We start from the raw sequence: 20,764 nt of genomic DNA, 5'->3' as shown, positions 1-20,764 counted from the left end.
AGCTTTCAATGTAACATATAATGAATAATACCCACCACAATCTGGCATCCACAAAGGCAGAAGGCTGTGTGGCTTTGCCCAGAATTACCTACAGATGGTCTCTCATTACAGTATTATCTCCAAATTCCTAGATATGATTATCCTCTCATCAACTTAACTGGCACAAGCAGTGAATGTGTGAGCAAGAGGAACCAACTTCTGAGTTAATGTAAGGAGTTTGCCAGGGAGCAACCCAGAAGTTCAGATTGCCTGGGAGAATGAGAGGCATATATGTGCCGAAACATTAATGCCTTTAAGGCAGTCAGTTGCTCAGATGTTTTCCAATTCTGCTGCGGCCAGAGTCGTTCCATTATTTTCCAGTAAGTGGTCTGAGACTGATATCTTTCAAGCAGCAAACACTAATGCAATGCAAAAGAATATTAGATTATTCTTGCAGAAGGAAGTGTTGCCACGGGGCCAAATTAGATTATTATATTTTATCCATCATGACTAGCTCTTGCAAAACGAAGGGAGCGCAGCCAACATCGGAGCAGCAGCAGCAAATTGCCTAAAGTGTTTAATAGCACAATCCTACGCAAGTTTACTCTGAAGCAAATCTAGCTGTGTTCAATAGTTCTTAGGACTGCATAGTGCATCTCTGATTTTAAGTTCTTTAATCCATTTGCCAGTCACTCAGTCATTAAAATTCTCTGGGTGATGTATTGGGGTTTTTTTGTTTTTGTTTTTATTGTGTATTTTGTGTTTTTATAATGTATTTTTATGTGGTAACTGCCCTGAGACCTGTGGGTATATGGCAGTATACAAATTTAATAAAATAAAATAAAATACCTTCTTCTTCCTCCTCCTCCTCTTCTTCTTCTTCTTCTTCTTCTTCTTCTTCTTCTTCTTGTTTGCCTTTTCAATATGCATTAAAGGTAAAGGTAAAGGTACCCCTGTCCGTACGGGCCAGTCGTGTCCGACTTTAGGGTTGTGCGCCCATCTCACTTAAGAGGCTGGGGGCCAGCGCTGTCCGCAGACACTTCCGGGTCATCTGGCCAGCATGACGAAGCTGCTCTGCTGAACCGGCACCAGAGCAGCACACGGAAACACCGTTTACCTTCCCGCTATAAAGCGGTACCTATTTATCTACTTGCACTTAGGGGTGCTTTCGAACTGCTAGGTGGGCAGGAGCTGGGACCGAAAGACGGGAGCTCACCCCGCCGCAGGGATTCGAACCGCTGACCATACGATCGGCAAGTCCTAGGCACTGAGGTTTTACCCACAGTGCATTAGGGCACCTAATATCAATATGCATTAATATCAATATGATTAATATCAATATGCATTAGGGCACCTCTTATCATAACCAAACTTTGCATGGTAGTTCCTGAAATGAAGGGACAAGTTTCCATCTATATTTGGATGCAATTTGATGTCATTTTGAATCAAGATGGAGGACCGAACCTTTCAAAACTGCACAGATATTTGGGGTTTCTTATACTTGCCAAGCAGCACCAGATCGGAGGCTGTTATTTTAAAGTTCAAGGAGAATTATAGAAAATTCTTACCAAAATGTCAACATCAAAAGAGAAAAATTGCAGATAGCAGCACAGGAAATAAAACATCATACCCAGGGAAATGGGGAGGCGGATTGGAACTGCAGAATATGATTGAGTCGCACCCCAAACTAGCCCCATTCTAGAACTGCTGTTTAACTGCAGCGGGCATGCTCACTGAAAACTAGACTTTCACCAGTCTTTGACATGAGGCCTTTTTGTTCTCACATTTATTGCAGAGGCTATTTATGGAATATTAAATATTTTAAGGACCAGGGCCATTTTAAGCATATCTGGCGCCGTGGTGCAAAGCTCCCTCTGGCGCCCCCCCCCCCAATTTCCCAGAGTTTTTTAGGGAGGACAGCGCTGCCAGCGGGGCTGGAGGAGATGGGCAGCGGCTGGAGGGCAGCTCCTCTGGCAGGGAAGAGGCAGTGGCTGGACGCGGTGCCTCCTGGCTCAGCTGGCCACTTTGTGCCATGATGGCCATGGCAGATGGAGGCTCCGGGCATGGCGCTGCTTTGGCGGCAGGTGGGCGAGGGCGGCGAGCTGATGCCAGGAGGCGCCGTGTCCAGCCTTCGCCTCTTCCCTGGTGTCCTCCAGAACTTGGTGCCCTGGCACCCTGCGCCACTAGCCTCTATGGTCAAGGACCACCTCTCTCCATATGAACCTACCCAGACTCTGCCATAATCATTGGAGGCCCTTCTTCATATGACTCCTGGAGCAAGAGGCCTGTGGAATGCTCTCCCCAGGGAGGCTGAAAAAGAAAGGAATGGGGGAAAAGAAAGGAATGGGGATTTCCCCCCCTTTTTTATGCAGGAAGCCGTAAAAGTGTCTAAAAATAGGCACTGTATGTTATTACGCAGAAAGATTTATTGCCTAGATTATTCAAGGGGTTAATGTCAAGTACTCAGAGGACTACAGTTCATTAAATTTTAACTCACAAGTGGTGTATTTTGTCTTGCAAACAATTTCTTCTCCCAGCCAATTATAATTACCCAATCTGAGTTTGCCGTTATGTGATTAAATCCCACCTGAAAATAGCCGCAGACTGGAATCCCCCTAAGAGGATGGCATGGTTGGGTGCATGCATTAGTGGCCTGAAACAGCTAATAGTGTGATGAAATCCCTTTTTAAATACTTCACAAAGTAACTGTATGCAATGGGGGGGGGGGAGCTGGTTGCAATTTTCTGCACAATTCCCTATGAAGGTGCTGCTTTTTCATGGTGAATGTGGCTATCAATGGCTAAGTTTTACCTCCACTGCTTGAGGCAGTGTGAGTGCCAGCTGCTGGGTTCACAAATGGGGAAATTGCTGCTGTGCTCAGGTTCCTTGTGGGTTTCCCATAGGTATCTGGCTGGCCACCGTGAGAATAGGGTGCTAGACTAGATGGGCCACTGACTTCGTCCAGCAGATCTTGTCTTACGTTCATATAACATACAATCACATGCTGGAGCATTTTAAAAGACACTTCCAATGAAAAAGGCAGTCCTCAGGCCACAACGCAAGTAAAAAAACAAAAATCCTTTTTTTGCATGAATTGGTTTGTTGTTGTTTAGTTGTTTAGTCATGTCCGACTCTTCGCGACCCCATGGATCAGAGCACGCCAGGCACTCCTGTCTTCCACCACCTCCCGTAGCTTGGTCAAACTCATGCTGGTAGTTTCGAGAACACTGTCCAACCATCTCGTCCTCTGTCGTCCCCTTCTCCTTGTGCCCTCCATCTTTCCTAACATCGGGGTCTTTTCCAGGGTCTTCTCTTCTCATGAGGTGGCCAAAGTATTGGAGCCTCAGCTTCAGGATCTGTCCTTCCAGTGAGCACTCAGGGCTGATTTCCTTAAGAATGGATAGGTTTGATCTTCTTGCAGTCCATGGGACTCTCAAGAGTCTCCTCCAGCACCATAATTCAAAAGCATCAATTCTTTGGCGATCAGCCTTCTTTATGGTCCAGCTCCCACTTCCATACATCAAAATTAGTTTGTAGCTATGGCTAATTACCACCCCCCAATTACCAGCGAGATGTAGAAGAAAGAGCTTTATGGCTGCTGCAAGGACACAGCAAGTTTGCTGATCTATCCCAAGGCCCCTGGAAGAGCATAGAAGGGGCAATGGTTCGATCAGATGTCCCTCTCTGATGTTGCAGACAGAACTCCAATATCGGGACCGCCATCTACATTAATATATCCTCTCTGCACTGGCATAACTGGCACCAGTGCTTAGATCTCAGAAGGACCAAGAAGGTTAGAAAGTTGTGTGCTGGCATGCCATGAGAAGACCAGGAGGTGCCTTGTATCTGAAGGACCGAAAGCATCCCAGTCCCTTATGTGTCCCTAAACCAGGACACAGTCTGGAGAATGTGCTGTGGTCTCACTGCTGCCACAGTGGAGACCAGCCAACCAGAAGAGTCTCTGAAGAGTACTTGCCTAAAGGCAGAGTCAGCATCCAAAATCAGGTCCAGTCAGGGTCAGGGAAACAGCAATCCACATGGCCAGATGGTCCAGGGGTTAGGGAATCCAATGATCAAGGGTCAAGACGCGCCAGAAGCAGCAAGGCAGGGCCCAGGAACTACCAGCATCTGACTGCTGCTGGAAGCTCTGCTTAAAAAGGCTGAAGTCAGCTGGTTCTCACCAGTGCCTTCTCATCTGTGTTCTTGAAGGCTGATCAGCAGCAGGTGGAATCACTCCGCCTTCTCCCCCTTCAGGCTGCTGTTCAGCAGGCAAAGCTGGCCCATGACAGGATGACTAAATCCGATGGAAGAACTCGGCACAATCCTCACCACTGCCCGACATCACACATGACAAGGTGCCATCACCACTACCCAAACAAATGCTTATGATTGCAGCCTTAGTGATTGTCATGGTGAGTATTGTTCCACAGGTACAACTTTTAGGCTTCCCATTGGGGCATCTAGTTAACCACTCTGAGAACAAGATACTGGCCTAGGTGGACCTTTGGCCTGATCCCCGAGGTTCTTCTTGCATTCTTATGTGTATATGAAAAGAGAAGTACAAGGCCAAAAGGCTTTTAAAAATATCTATTTATCTCCACGTTTAGCCTGGAGAAGAGAAGGCTGAGAAGTGATATGATAACCATCTTCAAATATCTGAAGGTCGTCACATGAATGATGGAGCAAGCTTGTTTTCTGCTGCTCCAGAGGGTAAGACTTGAAGCAATGGATTTGAATTACAAGAAGGGAGAGTCTGACTGAACATTAGGAAGATCTTTCTGATGGCAAGAGCTGTTTGACAGTGGACCGGATCACCTCAGAAGGTGGTGGACTCTCCTTTATTGGAGGTTTTTAAACAGAGCTTGGGTGGCCATCTGTCAGGGATCATCTAGCTGTGATTCCTGCATGGCAGGAGGTTGGATTAGAAGACCCTTGTGGTCCCTTCCAACTCTACAAATATATGATTGTATTATTTATTTTATTTAAAAGGCTTTTTGTACCACATTTTGGGCAATAGTGCCTCTCCAGCTGGTTTACAATCAAATAAACACACAACAATGAAACACTGAGCATTCAAAACACTTAAAATAGCCAATTCCATCCACTTAAAGGATGCTGGATGGGAAAATCAGGACTGGGAACTTAAACAGGGGCTCATAACCTAGGAAGGATTTTAAAGTTTCTGAGACTCACTGAAAACATGTGCACACAAGCTGTACAAACCGATTTGTAAAAATGTTACATGGAAAAAATACAAGAGACATTACACATACTTCTGTAAAACAAGAAAATATTTAATAATAATCATCATATTTTTGGCTTCTGTCCATCATCTTTCTGATCACATTCTTCAGAGGGCACCCCTACTCTTCTCAGGTGGTGGTGGGGTGAAGATGTTAAGAGAACGAAAGCAAAATCCCAATTGATGTGCATGATTAGTCCTTGCAGACTCGGCAAGAAAAAGCAGCTTTCCCATTTTCTTTTTCTTTTTTTTTAAATACTTTTTAATTAAATTTTCACTTTAACCAAACAACAATAAATTTCCACATTCATTTGTACAACTCTTCCCCCCTGCTCTGCCGAGCAATGACTTCCCTCCCTCCCGCCAACAGTTTTCTATTTCCAGTCTACATCTCACAGTTTCCTCTTTATTCAAGTCCATGTCGTAAGATTTATTTTAATCCTGTTAGTGTCTTCAAACTTCTACAGTTCTTGTTTAAATAGTCAATAAATTTACTCCAGTCTCTTTGGAATTTTGATTCATCCTGGTTTCAGATCCTGCAGGTCAGTTTTGCCAATTCCACATAATCCATCATTTTTGTCTGCCACTCCTCCTGCTTTTGTAACCTTATTAGGATGTGGTCCTATTTCAACTTTCATTTATCATGGTCATGGGCTAAGTTGATTACCTGGAAGGCAGTAAGAAGTATCAGATCATCACACAGATGTTTATAAGGCTATTAACATGAAGCTAATAAGCTCATCACTCACTGGTCAATACACTTGTAGGTTTAGCTCTAGATACATCACCCTTGGTCACATGGACACCCTCGGGTCAGCCAGTTTGTGGCTCACCTAAACTCTATTATCTCCAGCCAATGTCATCAACATTACTGCTGCTGTCTCGGAATCAGTCATTTACGACTCTCTAAAATAAACACTTAAGAGAAGTATGACTTTACCCTGATTTGCAGCAGCTAAAGTGGCTCTCTCTAGGGAATTGGACATGGAGTAATTTTTTCAGTGGGACAGAGCTTAGAAGTATTTGGGTTTATAGTGATTTAGAGCCAATTCCTGATACTACTTTGAAGGCAGATGGTTTTCCAGCAGATCGGATCTTTGTTCACACATGACTCAGCTTGTGTACGGGTAGCATCACACAAGCCAGCAGCATGTCTGAGATGAGTCAGCTTCCCTCCATCAAAGTTAACCAGAGTATTATCCAGTTTACATATCTTCTAAGAGGGGCCTCGGAGAAGGTAAAGTTGCTGAGACCCAAGATTCTAAATTTCAGGATCTAAATTTCAGGACACCTCCCATATGAACAAGTCCTCTCTCTAAGATAGCCCTGGGTGGAATTTCCTGCGCAGGAAATTTTGTTCCTTCGCTCCTTATTATCAATTCAGTCGAGATTAAATGCTTTCTGTTTCAAGAGGCGTTTAGGAGCAGAGATCTCTAGAACTTTTGTCCCTGTGTTTATGTTATCAGGCTTGGCATCTGCAGGTGATACCCATGGGCAGCTGTCGGGGCCTCAACATCTCAGGGGAGCCCACTGCTAATGCTTGCAGTGCCCACTTTAATGTCCCCGCTCCCTCAACACAGCACTCTAAGAAGTGCAAGGAAGCTGTGCCTGTCCTCCATTTTAATACCCTACTATTTTAATTTGTAGAAGGGACGCGGGTGGCGCTATGGGTTAAACCACAGAGCCTAGGGCTTGCCGATCAGAAGGCCGCGGTTCGAATCCCCGCGATGGGGTGAGCTCCCGTTGCTCAGTCCCTGCTCCTGCCAACCTAGCAGTTGTTAGGAGCCCTAGACTCTGTGGTTTAACCCACAGCGCCACCCACGTCCCTTACTCTAAACTAAGCATATTCTTTAAAATAATGTGGGATCTCTTTTCGTTTAATTTCTAGTGCCATTAGGGGGGAAACCCCTCCCCATTTTAGAAAGCGGATACATTTAAGCACCAACATAAGGGTGGATCTTATTAAACCCAATTCTCTTCCTTTTTCCAATTGCCATCCAGGAAACCGAAAGGCCTTCCATCTGTCTGAATAATGGACGGGGGCCATTTCCCCAGTTATTACCTCAAACTATCCTCCTCCATTATGACAACTTCATTTCTGAAGGCACAATTAAGAGGCTAACAAATATAAAGTCTAATACTCTGTCGAGGAAATAAGCAGGCAATTTCCTACATTTGATAGCCGATCTGGTTTATAAAAAAACACATGACTTCATGTGCTTTGATGCTGGCACCAGCTCTTTCTGCGCAGAACTCTTAGTCGCTGCTGTCAATCTGTGTTAACAACAGTATAGGAACGGCTTTATAGTCTAAAATGACTCAGCCTGTCATGATGCGTCCTGGCCTGACCCTGGATTATTCTTCCTCTGACAAGGGTTCAGAATGCCCAGAATCAGGAGAGCCCAGGGAGCAAAATGAAGACCCCCCCCCAAAAAAAAAAACCTCTAGCGGGGGTGGGGGGGCAACTCGCCAGTAGAAAAACCCCATTCTGTGTCAGAAGAGGAGGCCAAATTGCCTCCCATCCCCAGGGAGCATAAATGCCAAAAATTCCCAGAATTCTCTGGGAAGAGGGCTTGATAGCTCAAGCACTATGGGAATTTTAACTTCGTGACAGCATAGGCAGCACTATTTTTCTAGAAAAAGAAGAGGTGCAAGAGCTCACTGTGAATGGCTATGGGGATAGGGGTCTCCTAACAACTCTCAGCACCCTTAACAAACTACATTTCCCAGGATTCTTTGGGACCGTTTAAAGTGGTATGACGTTGCTTTGGATATATAGTACAGACAAAGCTTCCTCCAAACCGTTCTGAGCAAAAAGTATCTTGATCCTTCAGATGATTCACCCCTCGAGTCTCCTGCGGGCCATGTTTTGCTTTTTCTCATTTGTTCTTTTTACAATGCTAATGCCTCTCAGAAAGTGTTGCTAATATTTAAAATCTTAAGGTAACATTGTTTCATTGCCTTAAGCCGGGGGGCAAGTTATGCAGATTGACCAATGTACTGTAGCGGCTGTTGTTCTTCCATATGTCGTAACATGCCTGCAAACTTGTAAGTTATTTCTGGAATACGCTTTGTTCCTTTTCGTTTATTTATCCAGCCTCTTGTTTAAAATGTGTGAGAGTCCGTCCCCCCCACACACACACATTCAGAACATCTGAACGTGTTTCGCCACCTTCTGTAATAACACTAGCTTCTTTCTCTTTTGGTTGTGATTATAGCGGCACAAATCCATTGGATTCATTTTTTGCTTTTATGAATTTTTTTCATTTCACATATATGGCTTTGAGACTTTCTGAACACAAAGCTGTTTATAAATACAGTCATACCTCAGGTTAAATATGCTTCAGGTTGAGTGTTTTCAGGTTACGCTCTGCGGCGACCTGGAAATAACGGAACGTGTTACTTCCATGTTTCGCTACTCGTGCATGTGCAGATGCTCAAAATGACGTCACACGCATGCACAGAAGCGGCGAATCACAACCCGCGCACGTGCAGACATGCAGATGCGAGTTGCATTCACTTCAGGATGCAAACAGGGCTCTGGAACGGATCCCATTCACATCCAGCAGTACCACTGTACCTGTAGGTGAATATAAAATAATTAAGCACTGCAACATTTGGGCAGGTTGGCAGATTAGTACAAAGCAGCAGTGAAGAGCAAAGAACATTTCCAAAGCAGAAGTGGAAAAGCTTTCGCAGCCTGAGGGGACTTTCTTCCTTCTGGGGGCCACATGCAAGTGGCGGGCAGGGCCAGAGCCCAAAGCGGGCGAGGCAAGAAATGTATCTTTGGTCAGTGGGCTGGTTTCTACACACACATATCCCTCTCCATCTGTCAGGGACTGGGCAGAGGAGGAATGGTGGAGACGCCCTCCCCAGTCGGACCCTTCCAGAGAAGAAGATAGGTCAGAATTACAACAGGGGTTTGAGGGAGGTCACAGCTCAGAGGAAGATGAGGGGGAAAGCTGGGAAATTATGGGAGAGGAGGAGGAGGAAGAAGAAGCAGCAGCACCAGGGGGCGACAGCTGACGGACTTAGTGTATTTAGAAAGCATTCCAGACCCCCCCCCATAACCCAGCAAGCGTTGTGTGAGCATTAAATGCTGGTTCGCAGATAGTAAACTCAATCCTTTACAGCAGAATGCAGCAGAAGCAACTGTGGTTGGAATAGTAACATCAAAGGATTTATTTATAAAGGAAATCACCAAACAACAAGACGACTCTCACATCCATCTTCTTCAGCAGAGGAGCAGAGCAGAGAGGAAAGAGGGAGGAGACATTTAAATACAGTGGGTTACCTCGGGTTACAGACCATAGCTGTCAACCTTCCCTTTTTTTGCGGGAAATTCCCTTATTTCAGTGCCTTTTCCCACTGCTTCCTGCTGCTATCCCAGATTGTTAGATATCCCGTCCCCGGGACAGGTGAGGCTGCTGATCCCTTATTTTCAAATCTGAAAGTTGACAGCTATGTTACAGATGCTTCAGGTTACAGACTCCGCTAACCCAGAAATAGTACCTCGGGTAAAGAATTTTGCTTCAGGATGAGAACAGAAATCATGCACCAGCGGTGTGGTGGCAGCAGGAGGCCCCATTAGCTAAAGTGGTACCTCAGGTTAAGAACAGTTTCAGGTTAAGAACGGACCTCCGGAACGAATTAAGTTCTTAACCCAAGGTACCACTGTAGTTCCCATACTCATACATCAATTAAGTAATTAAAGGCAACCTGCAACCTTATGCAATGTGAGAATGAGACATTACAATATTAACACGTTGAAAGTAGGAGAGCAGAGAGCTCAGAGGCAGAGGGCACTTTTCAGCACCTGTAGCAGAGACTCATGAGGAAGTGGGAGAGACAGAGGGGGTGGAGATTCACTTGGGGCAACAGCATTATTCCAAGAGACTGCATTCCCAAGCCTCTCTGTGTGAATATTGAATAAAAGCAGATGGTAAGGGCTTTTCCTTGTCCCTTCCCGGCAACCTGCCATGGGGGTTGGTTCCTCTTCCATTTGACACCATCCTTCATCCAGAGGCATTATCAGTGTGGAAGGACACGTTCCACCCAAGCGAAAACACTCAAGAAACCCTCCAAGCAAGCCAGTGAAGGGGACCAGCCTGGGGAACATGGGTGTGATGTGAATAAAGTCCCACAGGCCAGATTCAGATGCTAGAAGGGTCACAGATGCTGGGAGGACCACCTTCTGCTTACTTCTAACCATTTCCATCCTGAATAGAGGGAGATCAGTGCAGACGAGAACCAACCTATTTCCTCAGTTGCACTTGCAGGTTTCTCCTCTGCTGCCAGGCCTTATTTCTCCCCGAAACTGATTGAGGAGGAGATCCTCTATGTGGTTTCCATCTGGCAGAACCTTTTCATCTTGAGTGAATGTTTGCAACTTCCTAATGTAAGTTATTAATGTAAGCCCTTTTAACCTCAGGACAAAATGCAGAAGTGGATCCATTTTGCTGCTGCAGACCATTACTGGCAAGAATGCCCTCCTGAGGCAAGAATGCCCATGTATAATTAAAAATGGCTTTATTCATTAGCTGGTATATTTCCTTCTTGGATTGTCTGGGGTGATGGGAGGTCCAGAGGTAGCATTCACCTAACAAGCCCCATCAGCAATATATTCTGTTTATCTAACAGAGTTTCCCCTGTCCTCCCCTGCACCCCCCACAAGTTGGTTGGGGGTGGGGGTCAGGAGAACCCAAGAACAGGGGGAGGATAAGGGGAATTGTTCTGTCTGGCAAGCAGATATGCTTATGCTGATGAAACGATCAATTTAGTGCAATGTTGAATTCCTCCCCAGGAATAGTTGGAGGGCCACACCTTTCCTACCGCCTGGTGTTTGAGCAGAACACAGCTCACCATTCAACAACCAGTGTGGTGCAGTGGTTGGGGCACTGAGCTAGGACTTGGGAGACTTGGGTTCAAATCCCCAGTCAGGCATGCATCTCATCTTGGGCCAGTCTCTCGCTCATGCTCTATCTCACAGGCTTGTTGTGAGGCTAAACTTGCAGAGGCGAAACAGTGGATGTCACCCAGAGTTCCTTGGAGGAAAAGCAAGGTACACGTGCGCTAAATGGAAACATAGAATTATAGAGCCTTCTATCCCCAGGGCAGAGTAGCTTTTTCCAACTAGAGAAGTAGGCGTGCCTCGTAATGACTGCTTGTGCATTCAAAGAGGTAGAACCTCAGTTTAGAATCACTTAGACTAAGTGGTCCTGGTAACAACACAGCAAACGCAGCAGAAGAGGCCTCATTAACACACTGTGGGCATATAGAACAAGACGTGAGAGATTTCCCATCAATTCAATGTTCCATAATTTCCTCTATTAATTCTGCCGACGCACCTCAGTCGCACACAATGAGAGGAGACGGGAACTCTAGCAGCACTGTTTCCCGAGCAAACCAAGATTACATATGAGGATGAGGTTCAATTGATGCTTAATACTTGCGAATTTTCAGCATTCCTTTAAAAAATATAATACTGCTTACCATTTAATTGGTAGCGTTGTGTTGCGGCACGTCAACGTCCTGTCGCCCCCTCCTTGTCAGGTTCACAGTTCTCAGGAGATTCAATATCCTCTCTCACCAGCTGGGGAGCATTGGGATTTGGTCTGGCTGCTCAATTGACCAATGATAGTTGGACCAGGGGGCGGGCATGCTCTGGGGCGTGGTCTTGACCAGGTCCCTCAGGACTTCACTCAGGTCTGCTCCCAGATTATAAATGAGAGCAGGTCCTTTACACAGCATTTCACCATTTTCATTTGTCCTTCAGCTCAAATGGCCAACCTGGTGGTTTGGGGTAAAAGCTTAGTCATGTTTGGTGGTGAGGCTGCATGCCTCGCCTGCTCCTTCGAGGATTGGCATATCCCGTTAAAGGGATCCTAGAAGAGGTGCTCCTGTCCAGACACCCAGACAGGGGCTAAGGGCCACAGCAGTCCTCAAGGTGATCTGTGTGGGGTCTTTCCTACTTGATGTATGTCATAGGACTCCCTCAACATGGATGGGATCCCTTGGGGGATCAACCTGCAAGTGGGATGGTCGATACCAGTTAGACCCAGTGCCTAAGCCAAAGCCACTTACATCTGAAATCAATTAAGTTGTGGTCTAATTTGAACCAAAGAATGTTGTTACAAGTGGTCATTTACTTCTTGGTATGGGAAGGAGGGCAGTTCATGGTGCTTGGGCATGCAAATTGTCCTTATTATTATTATTTATTAAATTCATATCCCATCCTACATCCATAGACCTCAGTTCACAACATAAAATTACAATTTAAAAACACAAAATACGTAATTAAAATAAGAACAAAACAAATGTCCCTTTCCCACAACACATTTAAAAGGGCGCCGAATATCAATCAGCCCAAGACTTGGTTGCATTTGTTAGCAATGTGTATGAACTTGTGGGGGCAATCCTGTCTGTTATCTGCATAGCTGTGTTGGTTGGATTTTTATTGGTCATTTGTTATACTTTGTTTTAGTGTTTATTGTTTTTCTAAGTCAGTCTGGGTCACTTTTTGCCAGTCATTCTTTCTCTTGGATAGGGAGAGCCAGTTTGCAATAGTGGGTCTGACCTGGCCTGTAGCAGCACTGTGAATTTTATAGAAGATCTGGCAGAATATTTTCACACACCGCTGCTTACTTCCAAAGCCAAAGGCATGAGAAATTCCACACTTTTGTGTCATATCTCTCCCTGTATTTTGTACATACTGCTCTGGCCAAAGGAAACTCATATAAATTTTATTGGTTCTTGTGTTTGTTCCCAAAAGGCAAAACCAATGCCAATCTACCTTCAGACAAAAATTATGGGAAGAAATGTACTCCACATTTTTCCAGTCCATGAGTACACAATCCATCTCTATAACCAAGAGGCCTGTAATTCTAGGTGGAATGGCATTGCTGTACATGCAAGGACGCAGGTGGTGCTGTGGTCTAAACCACTGAGCATCTTGGACTTGCCAATTGGAAGGTCGGCAGTCTGAATCTGCACGATGGGGTGAGCTTGCATTGCTCTCTCCCAACTTCTGCCAACCTAGCAGTTCAAAAGTAAGTGCAGGCAGATAAATTGGTACCACTATGGCAGGAAGGTAAACGGTGTTTCTGTGCACTCTTGTTTCCGTCACGGTGTCCCGTTGTGCCAGAAGCAGTTTAGTCATGCTGGCCACATGTCCTGAAAAGCTGTCTGTGGACAAACGCCGGCTCCCTGGGCCTGAAAGCAAGATGAGCGCCGCAACCCCATAGTCGCCTTTGATTGGTCTTATCTATCCAGGGATCCTTTACCTTCTTTTTACCTTTACATGCAAGGAGGATGTTGAGTTGTGTAGCAATGATAAAGACAATGAGGATTCTGAGAATGCAGAAGTTGGTCCTCCTTAATCTAGGAGACAGAGGATGCTGTCTCCCATGGGCTTGTGACCTAACAACATTTTCTTGAGGGAAATTGGTGGAGAGTCTCACTAACTGACATCTATGAAGCCTGGGAAGTGATTTGCTAATGACTATCTGGGTTTTTAACTATTGCTGGACCACATGCACCCATATTATCATGCCTGCTCACTGAGAGCTCAATCAGGTGTGATGATGATGATGATTGTGAAGATGTCCACCTCCTATCCCTGTGAGATATGTGACCACAAGAGAAAGAGTGCTTTTGTGGTGGCTCCACACCTTTGGAATGTCCAGTAGATCTGTGGTTGTAATACAACAAAACCAAAACACCAAACCGGCTTGCAAACAGAAAGGACAATTTTACTTAGTTCAGCAAATTAAAGTGCAACGTGCACCCTTTCTTGCAACCGTTCCCACTTACAGGACTTTGCGCTTCCAGTAGATAACTAACTGTAGAACGATTTGCTTGTTTCAGCTGTGCTATGACACTATTACTATATACATTCTTGACAGAGTTGTGCCACTAATTGACTGTATGTCTATAAGTATCTCCAGGCTTTGATATGCACGTTGCACTTTAATTTGCTGAACTAAGTAAAATTGTCCTTTATATTTGCAAGCCGGTTTGGTGTTTTGGTTTTGTTGTATTACAATCGTTATAACACCTGATACATTTTTTGTATACCCAGTCAATCTGTGGTGTGTGGCTACACTTCAGGCTTTTTGGAAAGCCTCCAAGACTCATTCATTTCAACCTGAGTTATTTTCTGTCTCACCCACTGAAAAGAGGCTGGGATTTTACAATGTCACTGGAGTGCTGAGTCTTTTTTTAATCTTTGTGAATTCTGTTTTATTCTTTGTCTTAGCTTTTTGTAGCTTTTATTGTAACCTACTTTAGATGGACTGTGCCCAGAAACGCAGTATGTATATATTTTTAAATAAAGGAGTGATGGAAAGGGGAGGGGGAGAGAGAGAGATCCCTAAATTGGGGGTCATCAACATGGTGCATGTGGGCAAACATAAGCTTACAGAGGCTGACCCTGGCACCAACAGGGGTCCTTTCCCCAGCCTTCCCTCACTGACATTCAGCTTGGTTGTGATGTGAATACTGAATTTTATTATTTCTGTCACACATAATTCCAGTACACATACAATACTGTATCAAGGAAGTCATAAAACACGATAGGGATACATTTGATTTTGCAATTAGGTATAACAGGGACAATACAGATATGACAACAGTTAAAAATATATAAATTAAAACTTAGTCACTAACATATAACCTAAAACTATCATTTAAAACCTTAATCATTATGATAGCACAGCTTGCTCCCTAAGTTTTATGGCAATTGCACAGAATTTGGCTACCCTTAACGTGAAAGGGACGCGGGTGGCGCTGTGGGTTAAACCACAGAGCCTAGGACATGCCCATCAGAAGGTCGGCGGTTCGAATCCCTGCAACGGAGTGAGCTCCCGTTGCTCAGTCCCTGCTCCTGCCAACCTAGCAGTTTGAAAGCACGTCAAAGTGCAAGTAGATAAATAGGTACCGCTCCGGCGGGAAGGTAAACAACGTTTCCGTGCGCTGCTCTGATTCGCCGGAAGCGGCTTAGTCATGCTGGCCACATGACCCGGAAGCTGTACACTGGCTCCCTCGGCCAATAAAGCGAGATGAGCACTGCAACCCTAGAGTCGGCCATGACTGGACCTAATGGTCAGGGGTCCCTTTACCTTGACCTAACGTGATCTCAGGATCCTTGTCCTCTACCAGGGATGTTAGACATTGAAGTTCAGATTCATTTGGAGATTTTTTTTGCATAGCAGGAGTAATAAATACTGAGCGTATATCCCCGTAGAAACAACAGTGTAACAAGGCATGAGAGACAGTTTCTACCTCCATCAAGCCACAGGGGCAGACTCGTTTCACGTAGTTGTGATGTGTTTGTGGTGCCGGCAAGGGTTTCTCCTCTTTACAAATGTGCTCACAGGCCCAAGAATGTTGCCTACCCTGGATACATAACTATAGACCTGAGAACTACAGATGCAGCACAGCCGCTCACTGAAATATGAGAGAAATTCCATGCGATATCCCAGTCATTTGGAGCAGAGTACAGTGTGGTTTGCACAAACTGCAAAAACACAAATTTGAATTGGACCAGATTTGTTCCTGAGGGTCGTTTTGGGAGTCTTGTGTGTGTGTGTGTGTGTGTGTCTGCGTGTGCATTGCACCATCCCAGTATGTAAATATAAGAAAAGGTAGATGATAAACTAAAGCTATGAGCAAGCAGTTAGAAATCTTCTAATAAAAATAGCTCAGCACAAGAACGGAATTGTACAAGGCAAGGGCAGATCGGCATTCTCTCCTGCTGATTAATTACTTTGAGTAGGAAAGAAAAACACAGAGAGCATGCCAGAGAAAAGGCACATTGAATGAAACAAAGTTAATAAGACACCTCAGTGTCGATTAATTGTTCTGGACTCCCACATCAAATGTCACAAGTTAATAGCAACTGGCTCAGATGACGGGAAGAGTCTGCAAACGAGGAATGTTGCATAGTGATAAAAGCTGAAGGGATAACAAACAGAAGAAAAGAACATGACTCTGTGTAACGGGGGAGCAGCAGAATACCCTGAAGACGCACCACTGCAGATGGAACAGATTTCTGTCCATTGTCTACCAGTCTCACATTGCCAAAAATATCTGTGGTGATTGTCGCAGGTTGACTAAATATGGTGAAAGTATGCAGAATGGACATGGAGACCCTCTGCAATATCACCACTCCTGGGTGATATGGAAAACCCTGAAAGCTATTATTTCTGGAACCGAAATGATGAGTCATTTGTCCCTGAGTACAAACACAATGGGTCCAGGCTTAGACATGCTTTGAGCAGCTTCACTGACATCAATGGGTCTTAATATAGTCATGACCAACCTGTTCCATTGACTGCGTTGGGCCTTCTCTGAGCGTAAATGGGTCTGATGGTCACTGTCAGGAAACAACAACAAGCAACAATTCTTGAGCATTGCCAGCTGGCTACTTTAAAGACAGAGGTGACCCCAATGTTGTCACGGCAAATTTAAAGAAACCACCCAATTGGGCTGAAGTTCTCCCAAGCTCAACTTCTTTCACAATGGAGATAAAATACCATCTGTAGCTAACACAAGGAACAAAGTGAGAAAGACTAACCTAGAAGCTTCACAGGGCTCAGTGTGAGTCATGTGACCACATCTGGCCTATTGTGATTAAGGATGTCATTCCAAGGTAGACCACATGATCTGCATGTGAAAGGTCCCAGGTTCAATCCCTAGCATATCTATGTAGGCCTGGAAAATACTCCTATCTGGAATCCTCTGGAGCTGTTATCAAAGTATAGACAATGTCAAAGACTATGTGGTATCTTTCAGATGTTGTTAGATTCCAACTCCATCAGCCCTAAGAAGAGAAAAAGAGGGACTTCCGGTTGGCGCCAGCGCTAATGGCGGCTCACTCTCCGATCTCTGGAGAGGGAGCTGCTCCACGAGTTCAGGTCTGACCGCTACGGCGAAGCGGGGACCCCTAAAATCACAGGCGCGGAAGCCTGTGAACAAGGAGACTCGGTGGGCATCGTTTGCGCCCCCCTTTACTGCAAAAGAGCCTTTTTAAAGGCTCCGGAGGAGCATCGGGGGTGCGCAGAGCTGAGAGTCGCTACCCAGCCCGTGGAGTGAAGCCGCATCACCATTAACGGAGAGCGCCGATCCCTTCCTGAAATTTGGACTGAAAGAGACTCCCGTGAGTAGGATTGGCAAACTTTTCGGGACTTTAAATTAATTTTCCTAAAAATTCGGCCGAAAGTGGGGATGGTAAATAAAGGAAGTCTGCCTTCCCCAGATTGCATGACTGCTAAAGCAACGGATCCAGCAAGCTGTAATCGATATATTTAAGGATTAATTTTTAAAAGGACCAACCCTAGCATTGAGCTTAAGTCTCCCCCCTAGTAAGCAGGAACGGGGGGGAAGAAGAAGAAAGGAAACCTGCGGGAAAAGTTTTTAAGGGACAATTTACTGCAGACTCTGACTCTGGGAACGGACTGCCTGGGTGAAGCACTTTGACAGGCAACTGTCAGGTGTGTTGCAAAGTGGGGACTTTATTGATACAATTTACTGAGACTTTGCAGAAATAACATGGTTGCAACTAAAAAGACTGAGAGAAGTTTTTAGCAACTTTTTCCCTCTGAGGGTTTTTGGATATACTGTTTCCTTGTTCTATTGGACATTTTGGCTCCCTCTAGAGGGTTGAAGGTAACAGTTGCAACATTGACTGTTAAAAACAAAGTCACTGGATTTTTCCATTCAACCTGTTCCTGTGAGAACGACCTTGGGACATGAGTGGCCCTGTAGAGGAGATAGCAACAAGATCTAAGTCTAAGGCAGCACAAAAGAAAAGGGGCTCTCTATCAGGACTATTGCCAACAGGTCCAGGCGGACAGGAAAAAGGAATAAGTGCATTCATGGAGTCAGTGACGCAGGCATTACTGAAAATAAATGAATCTTTAGAAAGATTGAATAAACAGAGTACAGAAAATACTAAACAACTGGCAGATTTAACGGCAAAATTAGACCTGAACACCAAGAGTGTGACATCTAACACACAGATTATTCACAAATTGGTCGAGGAAAACGCCACAATAAGGAAGATTGCAGAAGAAGCTAAATCCACTGCGGAATCTACACAGGAAAATTTAGTACCGGTTTGCAGGAGGCTTGACCAGCATGAGGCGACCCTCTCTTTATGGGACATGCAGCGTAAGGAGAAGAATTTAAGACTTAGGCTGGTTCCAGAAAGTGAAGGGGACAACCTAGTGGACTTTCTCACAAAAGAAATTTCAGATTTTTGGCAGGAAAACCTAGAGGGAACAGAATTTGAGATAACAACTGCCTTCAGACTGGGCAGAAGGCAAGGTAGGAAGATTCCAAGGGACTGCCTGATAACATTGAGATCCAAAGAGGAAAGAGACAAGATACTAAGTTTGCATTACCAGAAAACACTTCAGATTCAAAACGTCTCTGTGCAAATCTACAGGGATATCCCAAAATATATTCTGGAGGTGAGAACTCAATTCAAGACTTTGGTGGACCTGCTGAAGAAGAACAACATACCTTTCAGGTGGGAATTTCCACAGGGTTTGTCTTTTAATTTTAGAGGAAAGAAAGTCAAGATAAGAACAGTACATGATAAAGAACAATTTTTGCACAAGTACGGAGAGGACTTGGTGAAAGGGGTTTTAAACTCAACCTCGGATACAGATTTGGGGAACTTGACATTTGGACTTAAATCACCAACGGACGAAGAACAGCTGCAGGGCGCAGTTGGAGGCAACTAATTAACAATGTCTCTGAGATTCTTAACTTGGAATTGTAATGGACTGAACCTTCCCAGAAAAAGGCGTGAGGTTTTCCACATTTTGAAAAGAGAACAATTGGATCTGATTTGTTTACAAGAAACCCACGTGACAAGGGCACAGAGAAGATTACTTATAAATAAAAGATTGGGACAAGAATTTATTTCATCAGATAAAGTTAAGAAAAGAGGAGTGGTGATCTATGCAAAAGAGAAATTGGCTCCAAAACAGATTTTTAAAGATGAACAGGGTAGAATTTTGGCAATTGAGATACAGATTCAAGGAGAAAAAATCCTGATATTTGGAATTTATGCACCGAATGAAGGGAAGGCAGAATTTTACAAGAAATTGCATGAGACATTAATGGACTATTTGGATTATAAGGTGATTCTTTTAGGCGATATGAATGGTGTCGTCTCTACAAATATGGACAAAGCACAAAGACAGGTGATCTCCAAAGATGGGAGATTACCTAAAACTTTCTTTGAAATGACTGATAACTTGGACCTGATTGACATTTGGAGAACAAGAAATCCTCTCGAGAGGGAGGGAACATTCTTCTCAGAATCACAGATGACCTGGACAAGAATAGATCAAATATGGATTACTAGTGGAATGGCTCCAAAGATAAAGAAAGTGGAAATCTGCCCAAAGACATGCTCCGACCATAATGCGGTAAAGATGGAAATGAAAATAACAACAGCTGGTTCCTTCAGATGGAGAATGAATGACACCCTATTCAGAGACCCAGAGGTGTACCAAAAGGCCCAAAAGACTTTGAAGGACTACTTTGAGATAAATCTGAGGACAGAAGTGGAGAAACGAGTGATCTGGGACGCAAGCAAGGCCGTGATGAGGGGTTTCCTGATACAGCAGAATTCCTTGAAAGGAGGCAACAGCAGGAGAAGAAAGATAAAATTTTGGAAAAGATTAAAGACAGTGAAAAGAAATTGAGATCTAACCCAAAGTCACATGAGATTTTGAGAGAAATTAAACTGTATCAGAAGCAATATATGGAATTGATGAATCAGGAGATTGAATGGAAAATTAAACGAATGAGACAAAAGACATTCGAATCGGCAGATAAATGTGGGAAACTCCTATCATGGCAATTGAAGAAGAGACAGAAATTGAACACAGTCACAAGTTTGGAGGTAGATGGAAAGAACATTTCTAAACCAAATGAGATCAGCAATTGCTTTCAGAGTTATTTCAGAAGACTTTACGCACAAGGGCCGGAAAACGAAAGAGAAATGGAAGAATTTCTCAAGAAACATGGATTACAAAAAATTTCGCAACAAAGTATGTTGCTTTTAAACGAGAAAATAACTGAACAAGAAATTGAGGGTGCCATTCAAAATATGCAATTGGGGAAATCTCCAGGGCCAGATGGATTAACCTCCAGATACTACAAAGCTTTGAAAGACTGGATAATACAGCCGCTTAAGGAGGTTTGCAACGAGATACTAGAGGGGAAAAGGGCACCTGAGACGTGGAAAGAAGCCTTCATCACACTTATACCAAAGACTGATAAAAAACAGATCAAGAACTACCGCCCTATATCATTACTTAATGTGGATTATAAAATTTTTGCAGACATTTTGGCAAAAAGATTAAAGAAGGTGTTGGTGGAGGAGATCCATAAAGATCAGGCAGGCTTTCTCCCGGGTAGGCATATATCTACCAATGTAAGGAATATAATTGACATTATAGAAATGTTGACAGTGAACATTAATACAAAAGCAGTTTTAATTTTTGTGGACGCGGAGAAAGCCTT

This window comes from Podarcis cretensis (genome assembly GCF_951804945.1).
Source record: "Podarcis cretensis genome assembly, chromosome: 11".
NCBI classification, from domain to species: domain Eukaryota; kingdom Metazoa; phylum Chordata; class Lepidosauria; order Squamata; family Lacertidae; genus Podarcis; species Podarcis cretensis.
The sequence above is the reverse complement of the archived record's forward strand: the minus strand, read 5'-3'. Positions refer to the sequence as shown.